The sequence below is a fragment of the Mercenaria mercenaria genome, chromosome 3 (genome assembly GCF_021730395.1).
Source record: "Mercenaria mercenaria strain notata chromosome 3, MADL_Memer_1, whole genome shotgun sequence".
NCBI lineage: Eukaryota > Metazoa > Mollusca > Bivalvia > Venerida > Veneridae > Mercenaria > Mercenaria mercenaria.
Window position 1 is genome coordinate 32,707,954 of NC_069363.1, and position 11,773 is coordinate 32,719,726.

Below are 11,773 nucleotides of genomic sequence, written 5' to 3' on the forward strand. Positions count from 1 at the left end.
CCCATTTCAAACCGATGACAAATACCAGTGTACACCAACGTTGCTTCACCGCGAAAATCAGAACTGAAACAAAGGCCTCCTAGAAGGTTTATAGACGAACTCATGTGTCTCAGTTGTAAAAGAAAAATTCCATATTATTTTATACTTATTTATTGTGTTGGAAGTGTTCTAAATAGTCAGGTCATAATAAAACTTGCAAAGTACAAAACATTGTAATTCTGTTGTGACGTGTTGTAAATAGCCAGGTCATCATAATACCTGCAAAGTACAAAAAAAAAGTTATTTTATTGTGAAACAAATGTACATAACAATTGCTGGTAGCCATTTGATGTAAAGTTGTTTTTCATTAATAATCTAAATATCTGTTTCCAGAGACTAGCTCTCTAATTTGCACAGCTGTGGATAATAAAATATCAGCGAACAGATTAATGGGTTGTCTAATTAATGGGCTTCAGACAAAAAGGACATTAACTTTATAAGCAATTAAAACATATGTTTATGGTGTTTTCACAAACGATTCTGGTATCATGGTGGACATAAGAAGATAATCTGTTAATTTTACAGACATTATTTCTTGAATTCGGTGATAATGACATTCTCAAGAACTTCTTAATCAATCGTAAATCTGAATAAGTGAAGTTTAATGATTTGACATTGACATTTATTTCGTTCTGGGAAAACGATTTTAATCTGAGAAGGAATACGTTATTATGCAAAACAAGATTAATGAGTAAATAAGAAATTATTCGAAGACATTTTAATCGACACTGTTGATACGTATTTTCTTTGAAGTTAGGTGTTCTACTTTTGTTCGTGTTATAATCTTCACGTTATATACTTGATCTGAAGATAGGAAGATTGTAATGGTCACTCATTCATGAAATATAACTCCTCCCTCCTGCACCGTCTTAGCGTATAGCGTGCCTGTCCTAAGAATGTATACATGCCTGTATTATACTGTAAATCAGTTAACTTGTATCTTCCGTAGTGAATAAACGTAGTACTAAACAATCCCGTCTTGGGTCAGTCATTTAAAATACAAACCCCTTTAGGGTTCGAAATGTTCATATATAATTAGAACATTGCATCCGGTTTATTACTTAGTTACTTTCTGTCACCAAACTTTATGTATGAAGAACTGGCTTTGGATGTTTTTTTGGGTCACTGGTTCTAAAAATAGAAAAATGGTTTCCCCTTAATATCTTTAATTTGGGTAGCTTTAATCAAAAATGAAGGTTGACAATGTATTAAGGGGTAATTCGGGTCAAGACCAAGGTCACTGTTACTGAAAATAATAAATTTTATTTGGGAATGAGATAACTTTAGTAATCTGCATACTTAGAAAGTTCCACCTTGGTGCAGTGGGCTAAAGTGTTGGTCTATTGTGTCTTTTTTTAAGCAACCCGTCTATAATATTTTTCCGTTACAGCTTCTTTTTGTTGTGGGCTACTTTGCAAATGCGTGGCTCTGAGGATGTGTTTGTGGTGCTCTATGCTCCCGAGAAATTTACCCTTACCTATTATCTTTTGTAATGTTGAAAGGATAGGTTTCGGTTCAAATCTTTGTCTATGTTTTTTTTCTTTTTTCCCCCTTCATTTCGAACTTAAACAAAAGTCATTTAGTTGCCAAAGGGTCATGGTCAAGGTCACTGTTACTCACAATAGAAAAAAAAGTTTGCACTCAGTAACTTGAGTTAGAAACATTCGATTGCAATGAAATTCGGCGTGTAGTTACCTTGCATGAATGTTTAGGATTGCTTATGAGGTCACTAGACTCAAGGTCAATGTCATCATTACTAAAATAGAAAACACAGTAATGACAGTTAATATCATATTTTATACGAAACATAATGGCGTGATGAAAAGCTGAAAACCATTTTTTGTGGAATTCCAACGTTTCTTGCTTTCGTTGCTCTTTACTAAAACACTACAATAACCATTTTTTACGTATTTGGTAAAAGTAAACTCAATGTCAGGAATAATAACCTTTGTAGGGTTATATTGAATAGGATCGATTTGATCGGCTCCCAAGATTTAAATGCATTTTTTGAGAAAAAGGTAAAAACATAATGGTTAATACTATCCAACAACTCTAAAAATAAGCAGACGCAAAGGTACCGTGCTATGCAAAATATTCAATTGTTTTTCTGACGGCACGAGAGAGTAATCGGAAGTAGTATAAGCGAACTGGGGAGGCTATATGTGGTCAGATGGCAGTGCGTAGGGGTTTGTATCTAATGTAGCAAACAAATTATGGATGGGACTGCGACTTCTTTGCTGCAAAAAGACACTTTCAAGAAAAAATACCAAATGTTCACTTGCGCAAGAATTATTCTAACCCTAAATAAATCTAACCTTTGCTAGTTCATGTACCAGTCTTGCTACCAACTAGATAATCTAAATTTTCAAACATTTTTCTCAGTTTCTGTTTCTCTGCTTTTTACTGTCTCAGTAAATTTCGTCCAGGCTCTATGTTTTTTGTTTGTTTTTAGAATAAAAGGGGCATAACCATACAAAACTTTAATAGGGGATTTATACACGGCGCAAAGCGCCGGGGATGAAAATCCCCGAGACGGTAACGTCCGTATATAGGTATTCATCTTTGTTGTCTGCATATACTGAGGCAATTTTTTCGATGTTTTCCGGTTCCGGTTTATATACACGCCGCAGACTTGTTGTCTGCATGAACATCCGAGCACCCCGAATTAGTCATAGAAATTCGTAAACCGCGCTAACATGATTATTTTACTTCTTTTTAGGTAATGAAAACTGTACATGCAAATGAAAAACACTTTTAAAATAGTAAAGAAGTGTTAAAGGCCGTCAAGTTTTCTGCGTGGAGTGCAAACAAACAAACAAGAAATCCTAAAGCCAGTGCGAGAACGCTGAATGACGTCACCGTCACGACTTTCCGTAAATTTTGCACAGTATGATATTCGCTGTAAGAGGTATGATGCCACTAAATGTAAACTACAGTTTAGAACGAAGTTTCACTTTCTTGATCGTTGAATATTTCTTTCTAAGCGGATATATAAAAGGTAAATCGACATGCTAGGCGGTGCCTTAATTCATATTAGCGAGCTCGAGAATCGAGCTTTACGGTAACGCAAGTATACTTCCACACTTGGTGATGGATTTGAAAAGTTTCGTCGGAAGTTCTTAAAAAGCGCACCCTAACGGATAGGTGCTCACAGGAAGTACTTCTTTCCGAAGTGAATACAGAACTATATTTAATTGCTAAAAATATTCATTACTCAACAACAATGAAAGAATAAATGCTTTCCAGTTGTTTGAAAAAAAAAAATATTATTTTCATTTAAAAGATCAGGCATCGGCCAGAAAATGGAAAAAAAATGTCATTAATAAGCAGAAAGAAACGGGAACGCGGTAATGACGTCACCGTGATACCGGCTTCCCATAACTTTTGCAACGTATGATATTCACTGTTACAGGTATGGTGACACTAAATGTAGACTTTTTTAAGTGAATGGGTTCTCCTGAATTCTTGTGAGTAGGGAATAGTTTCTTTGTGACAAATAAATGATGCATAATATTCTTAGCTAAATCCGATTTCTTTGAGCTCGCTTTGAGGCTTTGCCTTATTTCATATTAGCCCTATGAGCAAAACGGACGGTCTGAGTACACACTTTACTTTGTGCGTTAACCATAGAATAACCAGGAATTATAAGGAATCGAAATCGGGATCGATCCTTCTACAGTAACATGCGATATACCGAATGAGATATATACTATCGAATTCAAAAATGTGTACATCCGGCACCTGCACAGAGCGTCTGACTTCGGACTTTTTTGAAGAATACGCTTTTTCCTTGTGCCTAATAAGCGTCCACATAACTTGTCCGAACCGCAACGTCTTGCACATCAGTACAAATATGGATATATGGTATATATACCCGTATTGTACACTTGTAAATAAAAGCACCTGGTGAGCACAGTTAATATTTATACCTCTCATGAGGGTGCGCCTATCCAAGAGGCGGAAATTACCTGTAATACAATACAATACAATATGGGCAGTGTTGGTTTTATTCCAAAATCTACCTTTAAATTGATAGGGAATCGATCCTACGCGTCGCGACGAAAATCGGCATCGATCGATATTTACTATCGAGTTAAAAAATGTGCCCTTCCGTGATATCAATAGACAGTTCTTTTCAAATGTTATGGGATGAGTTTAAGTCGGATCGATTCCCGATTGAGGCAGTGCCTTATTTCATATTAGATGTTACATGTACTAGATCAGTGGCGTGAAGCTAAACGTGCGTACACGAGATCCTATATTTATGCTAAGCTCTTCGTTACAAACCTTCATATTTGGGTGTTACAATTATTTTGCATCGAATTAGATCCGACTGCTATTCTTTTACGTCCAAAAATACGATAAACAGTAATGAAATGTGCCGGACGTTAACGCGATTACCACACCGCATGCTATTGTTTGACGGGCAATTATTTTTTTTGTTATACGTGCATTAAACAGACCAATATTTGATATAGAAATGGCCATAAATCAACAAATATGGACATATATCTGTTTATGCCAGTAAAATATTTGACTTGACTTGACTTGACTTGTTAAATCAATGGATGTCAATAAATTATCAAAATATTTATGTTATCTGCGTTTCCTCTCCATTTTGAATAACAGGAAACGATCCTATAAGTTCTGGCACTCCACACATGAAAGGAATTCTAGTCGATACATTTAGACCATTGTTTATTATTCAAAGGTCTACGTTCGAACGATAAGGAAGCTGAAAATCAACTCTTTGACATTAATGAACAGCGTGAAGCAAACAAATTCAATTATACAATGTTTCTACTTCCTGGTAAAGAGAATATTAAACGAATCTATAATTGAAAGAGCAACTGCACGTGACACAGACCATGCAGAGACTTGAGCCTGTATAACGAGGGTGCTTCAGAAAGTTTTGTTACCGATACGCTTCCATACATAAGTACATGATGTTCATGTTTAATTTCTACATGCCTGTAATGAGATTTTCAATACATTCACATACTCGAAAAGCTCGTGGAAATGGGTAAAAATGGAAATGTTATAACATTTGAAATAGTGACAGTCATATACTCTGGCTATTTTCTGTGTGTTAACATGGCTGAGGCAGCGAATAGTGAAATACATGTCTATACCATCTGAAACATTCATTATAAATTCCATGTTCCTGTTACATTTTGAATTAATGTTACTATCAATTTAGTTGTAATACTATCATATTCTTTATTATGTTCATCCTTTATTTGATGGTTTCATCGTTTTTGTCCATATGTTTTACATTGACAATGTATATATATATATATATATATTAATTATGTTAAACTTATGAATTCATAAAAGACTGTCAAAATTGTTAACTATATTAAGCGGTAGAAAACAAAGGTATAAGAAATACGTGTCACCTTGGCTGATATCAGTCAAAGAAACTTATAATTTTGTTACGTTTTGGAATATAGTTAATTAGCCTAAACACTACTTAGAAGTAGTGCAAAAACAAACAGTTAATGCTTAATAAAATTTTAGTAGTACCAAAGAGAAGTGTTTCCTTCATCAACTGACTCTGGTAAACGGAGTCTGTCTCCAGCTGAAAAAGGTACGTTTTCCCCCGATGGAAGGCAACATTTTCCCAAATTCAGAAGGCCAAAAATAAATGAAAGGTTATGTCGTATAAAAAATTGTATCTGAAATCCGTAATATAAACATTATCCTTTAACACAGCCTATAACGTGATAACGCGACACCACAAGACAATTTGACACTTTTCCGAGATTGTTTTCGTTTTGCAGTACAGTAAGTATTTTCAATTTTGTCTATACACAATGTGAATCAGTGAAAACCAGATTCCTACCAGGCTTCGGGGATAGAAGGAGGCAACTAAATGAATGTTTTCTGAATTAAAAAGACCACCAAATAATCACACAGACGGCTAATCTACGGCCAGATTTTCATTGTTTTGGATATTGAACCGATGATTTTTTCTCATTTCTGACACTAACATATCATCGTACGTTTCCTTGCCTTTATTTCGCTCGGTTTGCAGTATTTTATCGAGTTTACACACGTTGTCAATCCCGGCAGAAATCGAAGTTGAGTTTTAGTGTGTGTCCAAATCAAACACGTATCTTGAAAGTAATAACATGACAATTTGTATAATTATCCTTTACTAAATTAGAATAAAACAACTACTGCAGACCGACTTTATAAAGATTTAAAGGTGATATATTATTGAACTATTTTTCTCATATATCATATATGTCAATATTCCATAATAAAAATTATTATTATTATTCATTCTATTAATTTACATTCGTAACATTGGTGTGGTTAATCAAAGCTTAGTTAAATGAGTACGGATATCGTTTTTATCTTTTCCAAAGGCTTGATTGTATTCATTCCAAAATCACATTTTACACTGTTACCGCCGTAACTAACTCGACCTTTCCATATTAAATATTTAAAGTCAAAACTGGCCCCCGAAATCAACTCGACTCTTCCATATTGAATATTTTAAGTAAATACTGTCCTCTATAACAACTCGACCCTTCCATATCAAATACTTCAAGTCAACAATATCCCCAGTAACCAACTCAGTCCTTTTGTATTAAATGTTTTAAGTCAAAACTGTCCTCCTTAACCAACTCGACCCTTCCATATCAAATGTTTGAAGTCAAAACTGTCCTCCGTAATCAACTCGACCCTTACATATAACACATTTCAAGTCAACAATGTCCCCCGTAACCAACTCGACCCTTCCATATCAAATATTTCAAGTTAAAATTGTTCCCCGTAACCAATTCGACAGTTACGGTTGCATAGAAGACATCAATTAATACATTTTAATCGTTACTCATTTGTTCTCCTTAATATTTTCATTTAAATCTAGAAGATAAATGCGTACAAATTTAGCAACAGTGTTTTATGTAACAAAAGTTCGAAAGATAACATTAAATTTTTCAGTTAAGATATTTAACATAGGACAAAGGAGAAAACGTAATGGTTAATGAACGAGCCGTTTATTCTATACTCTTTGTTATAGTGATATAAACAGACTCTTTATTTATGCTTTATGAAAGTGTTCATTATTTCTGTGCATCAGTCAGTGAAACAGCATTTTGTAACAGATCATAAATCATAAACATCCATATTGCTTGTGTCAGCAAAAATAATGTTACTAAACCGAGAATTACTACAGTTTCTAAATGCACATATTATTAATTTCGGATGGAAAGTAAGGTAGGCAGGGCAGAGAACCATCATTTGAACTGACTCGCTTTTTACATAACAGCTTTTTTCATTACAAAGTACATCACTAACAGATTTTGTCATTACATTGTACTTCTTTAATAGCTTTTTTCATTATAAAGTACATCACTAACAGATTATGTCATTACATTGTACTTCTTTAATAGCTTATTTCATTACAAAGTACATCACTAACAGATTTTGTCATTACATTGTACTTCTTTAATAGCTTTTGTCATTACAAAGTACATCACTAACAGATTTTGTCATTACATTGTACATCACTAACAGATTTTTTCATTACATTGTACTTCTTTAATAGCTTTAGACATTACAAAGTACATCACTAACAGATTTTGTCATTACATTGTACTTCTTTAATAGCTTTTGTCATTACAGAGTACATCACTAACAGATTTTGTCTTTACATTGTACTTCTTTAATAGCTTTTGTCATTACAGAGTACATCACTAACAGATTTTGTCATTACATTGTACTTCTTTAATAGCTTTTGTCATTACAGAGTACATCACTAACAGATTTTGTCATTACATTGTACTTCTTTAATAGCTTTTTTCATTATAAAGTACATCACCAACAGATTTTGTCATTACATTGTACTTCTTTAATAGCTTTTTTCTTTACAAAGTACATCACTAACAGATTTTGTCATTACATTGTACTTCTTTAATAGCTCTTTTCATTACAAAGTACATCACTAACAGATTTTGTCATTACATTGTACATCTTTAATAGCTTTTGTCATTACAAAGTACATCATCAGTAGCTTTTGTCATTAAATAGTACACCACCAACAGTTTTTGTTATCACATAGCTTTTGGCATTACATAGTTCTTCACCAACATCATTTGTTATTACTCAGTACATCACCAACACCTTTGTCATTACGTAGCTTTACATCAACATCTTTCGTTATTACATAGTACATTACCAACAGCCTTTAATTTTCATAAAACAGTACATCGCGCCAACCGCATTTGTCATTACATAGAACAAAAACTACAGTTTTTGCATTACATAGTACATCACCAACAGCTTTTGTGATAATATAGAATATCACCAATAGTTTTTGTGATAATATAGTATATATAGAATATCACCAATAGTTTTTGTGATAATATAGAATATCACCAATAGTTTTTGTGATAATATAGTATATCACTAACAGCCTTTGCGATACTAGTAATAGTTTTTGTATTTCTTAGAACATCAATAACAGTTTTTGTCATTACATAGTACATCATCAATAGCTTTTGTCATTACATTGTACATCACCAATAGCTTTTGTCATTAAATAATACATCACCAAATATATGTGTTATCACATAGTACATCACCAACGGCTTTTGTCATTACACAGTACATCACCAAAAGCATTCTTCTTGTTCCGACATTTTCTTCATTCACGAAGGAAAGCTTAGACAGAAGTAATAAGTTTGCAAAACCACAAGTCTGCGGATGTCTCTAAATTATATTCTAGTACTTATAACATGTGTAAATGTTGAGTTCTCTCAATCCGGGGCTAGAGGGCATGGACGGAAGCTCGCATTTCCACTACCGTTCGTGAACAGGCTCAATCAAACCGAACCTGCAACATTTTCGTTTTTGTCGTTTTGACCTGTGGGTTTCCACTTTTTCATTTCATTATATTTCGATCTAGCATAACTTTTATGTTGTGTTATTGGTAGTGTTTAGATTTTTCAGCTTGGACATGAACATTTCGCTTAGGTGATTCCAATTTACTCGCTTTCATAGCTTTGGGTATGAACCGTGTGGCGGTCGTAAAAAGTCTTCTACATTCAGTCAGAGCCGTTATATTTCGATCTCTTTAGATCGTTCAGCACGACATTAATATTTTGCTAGTGTACTGTTTAATTTTTCAGCTTGTACCTTTCGGCTTGGATGGTTCCAGTAATTCCGCTTTAAAAGTTTTGGGTATTGTTTAATCACCCCTTGGATATGTTGCCTGCTTTTTAATTTTGTCTTTTGGCAGTTTCTGTGATATGCAGGCTCCATAAACATAGATCCCCTCTCTAAATTCCATTTTGTTTAGCTCTGCCCATTGTTTTCTGTGCACCGTCGTATGAATATATCTGCGGATGTCTCTAAATTATATTCTAGTACTTATAACATATGTAAATGTTGAGTTATGCTCAACCCGGGGCTACAGGACGTGGACGGTAGTTTGCATTTCCGCTACCGTCCGTAAACAGACTCAGTCAAACCGAGCTGCAACATTTTCGTTTATGTTGTGTTGGGCGACCTGTGATTTTCCACTTTTTCATTTCATTATATTTCGATCTAGCATAACTTTTATGTTGTGTTATTGGTAGTGTTTAGTTTTTCAGCTTGAACATGAACATTTCGCTTAGGTGATTCCAATTTACTCGCTTTCATAGCTTTGGGTATTGTATAATCACCCTTTGGATATTGTGCCTGCTTTTTGATTTTGTCTTTTGACAGTTCCGGTGATATGCAGGCTCCATAACCTTATAATAAAATAGTACAAATGTCATTTAAATCCATTGTATATATGCAATTTTTATGACTCGTTAATTCTGTTTATCTCAAGTTACCGCCAAAAAGTGATATGTTTGTATTCAAACTTGTACGAACAACTATTTTTCAGATATACTATAATATATTATATTGGTCAAACACTAGCCATTTATCAACGCGTAATCTAATCAGCAGACCAGTCTAACTGATATATCAATCACAGAACTGTTTTGAAGTGAAGTAATAAAATAAAACATTTATTGTTTGATAATATCAGCGAACATGCAAGTCTACGGACCTAACTAAGGTGATATTCGCCAACCAGAAAAGGTGATATTCGCCAAATAGAAACATGTAATTGACTCCATGGTTCCAAAAGACAGGAAAATTTAACAACACTGAATCCGAATTCATTTTCGAAGAAACATGGATCATTTAAAGCAATCACCTTACCCAATAAAAATAAGTGTATAAATTCTTTCTTTGTAATAAGTAGTTTATTAACCATGAAAGAAAGCATCTATATACATTGTACATATGACAGAAAGCTTCGATAATGTGATAAATCAGAGTGCGCAATAAATACAAAACGCTATAACATTTAAACATTTATTCACGATTCAATTTACACTATGTTACGAATTAGTTAACAGATTACTTGGAAGCATAGAGCGCAAGCAAGCAAAATCATAGACTGCTTTTTTATATGAGAGGTAATGATATGTGCAACACCCCAACGCCAGAACAAATACAGGTATTCTTCTCAATGCATTTATAAACTTTATTATATATCCATGAACACTTACGACAAAAATGAACAACAAATGGGTGTACGTACTATGCCCCAACGATAACTTGATATTTACAAACATGACTATAAATAGATTAAAATGGAACATAGGGAATTCAACATTTTTCTAACATGTTACAATCTAAATATTTCTGTACCAATTGGAAATTAGCTCAGTGGTAAAGCATACAGTCCATGTTAAACAGATCTTTTGCCGTGTGGGTTCGAAACTCAGCATCGACATTAAATTTTTATTTCTATAAACATGTAGATTGCTTCATAAACTATGTGTCAACACAACAGAGAAGTATCTTAAGCCGATATGGCAGATCAGAAAAGTTTTGCATTATATTAAAGATGATGTTGACTAAATGCATGCATTTAAGCCATGCAAATAATAAACATACTGTTGTGTTATATAAAGGCATACATACAGATACTAATAAACTTTGATAATGTGGCAGTTGAGTCCAATAAGTCCAGAGGTGTTCAAAGATAAACCATCATGAAATTATCTTGGAGCTATATTGCAAAGCAATTATTAGTTACTTGTTTTGGAAAATTAACAGTGTCGATTGTATTGAGGTCATTTGTCACATTATCAAAGTTTATTAATACAAACCATCAAAGAAAGAAACAAAAATACGGAAGTAAAAATGAAAACGAAAAGAAAAAAAAAACACAAAAAGACAAAAATTGAAAAAAAAACTCACGAAGATTCGAACCCACAAAATGATTTGCTTATGTTCAATTGTTATCTGCGTTTTACCCGACTGAGCTATGTTTCCATGTAATCATAGTATATTTAACCCTTAGCCTGCTGCAGGCGAATTTAACAGCCTTTGCAAACAGCTTGGAACCAGATCAGACGCCGATTAAATCGGCGTCTGATCAGGTTCCAAGCTGTTTGCTACTCTGACAATATTTCTCCAATTTTGGAGCAAATTGAATGAACTTTACAATTTTAGCAGACGACATTTCCAGCAGACGACAATTTATCTAGCATGCTAAAAGTTAAGATGAAAGAAATTCTAATATTTACTTAGAAGGTAATGTGTAAGCATTATGGGTTGGTATTTCATCGGTTATCATGAAATAGAATCGTCCTCGCGTTTCGGCGGGAACCTTGTTATCGTTGAGGATTAGTATATCGATTTTAGATAAATAGCCATTTAGTTCAATACG